This window comes from Theobroma umbraticum, unplaced genomic scaffold, assembly GCF_002168275.2.
Source record: "Theobroma umbraticum cultivar Fairchild unplaced genomic scaffold, ASM216827v3 scaffold_130.0, whole genome shotgun sequence".
Lineage (NCBI taxonomy): Eukaryota > Viridiplantae > Streptophyta > Magnoliopsida > Malvales > Malvaceae > Theobroma > Theobroma umbraticum.
The window spans coordinates 5425348-5426882 of NW_018397264.1; positions in this window are offsets into that span (position 1 = coordinate 5425348).

Sequence of the window (1535 nt, forward strand, 5' to 3'; positions counted from 1 at the left end):
CAAAACCAAACTGGTCAAGTCACAGACCATGCAATTGCATATATGCTGGTTGCTGGTTTTACGGGTCAATTAAAAAGATGGTGGGATAATTATCTCTCCACAAATCAACAGCAAGAAATCTTAAAATCTGTCAAACAAGACACTAAAGGAAATATAATAACAGACAGTCAAGGACAACAAATCCAAAATGCTGTATCCACCTTAATTTTTTCAATATCAAAACACTTCATAGGAGATCCCTCACATCTTAGGGATAGAAATTCTGAACTACTGTCAAATTTAAAATGCAAAAAATTAACAGATTTTAAATGGTACAAAGACATGTTTATGACAAGAATAATGCAAAGAACAGACAATAACCAGCCATTCTGGAAAAAAAATTCTTAGTCGGCCTTCCAACATTATTAGGAGAAAAGGTTAGAAACCAAATTAGAGAAATCTACAAAGGAATAATTCCTTATGAAAACCTAACATATGGTGAATTAATAAGTTTCACCCAAAAAGAAGGATTAAAAATATGCCAAGATTTAAAGTTACAAAGACAACTAAAACGAGAAAGAAAACTCTGTGCAAAAGAATTAGGATTTTTCTGCCAACAATTTGATATTAAACAAGAATCTTCTTCAAAAACCTGCTGTTCATCCAAACCTATAAAACAAAGAAAACATAAAAAAAATTACCAAGAATATTATAAGACACCAAAATACAAAAAATATAGAAAATTAAAAAGAAAAAATAAAGAACTAAACCAGGTAGACAGAACAATAAAATGCTTCAAATGTGGAAAAACGGGACATATATCTAAATATTGCCGAATAAAAAGGAAAATAAACCAACTTCATTTAGATGAAGAAATTGAACAGAAATTAAATGAAATCTTAATAGAATCTTCAACAGAAACAGAAACATTGACAGAATCATCAGATGAACTACAGATAGATGAAATCAAAACCACATCCTCGTCCTCTTCAGAATCTGAAAATGAAAAACAAATTCAAGTCTTAACAAAAGACCAAGAATTCATAATAGAAATTATAGATAAAATCCAAGATGCCACTCTTAAGAAAGAATATTTAGAAAAATTAAGAGAAACGATAAAATTAACTGAAAACAAACAAACAATTGTAAAACCAGATCCAATATATATCATTAAAAACATAATCTTTGAACAATATGAAAACCTAAAACCTAAAAAGATAACTAAACAAGAATTAAACTCTAAAATAAGAAAAATAAAGTTAGAAATAATTCAGTTAAGAAAAGAACAAGAAAACTTAAAAAGACAGATAAAACCTGAAAAAATAGAACATAATCAAGATATTTCTGAGTCTGAAACAGAAAATTCCAAAAACCAAGATTACATGATGGTACTTACAGAAGTAGCCATCCAAAGATACCTAATAAAAGTAACAATACAAATTAATGAAGAATACAAAATAGATACTATAGCACTATTCGACATAGGTGTTGACCAAAACTGCATAAAGGAAGGATTAATCCCCACCAAATATTATGACAGAACCTCAGAAGGTTTA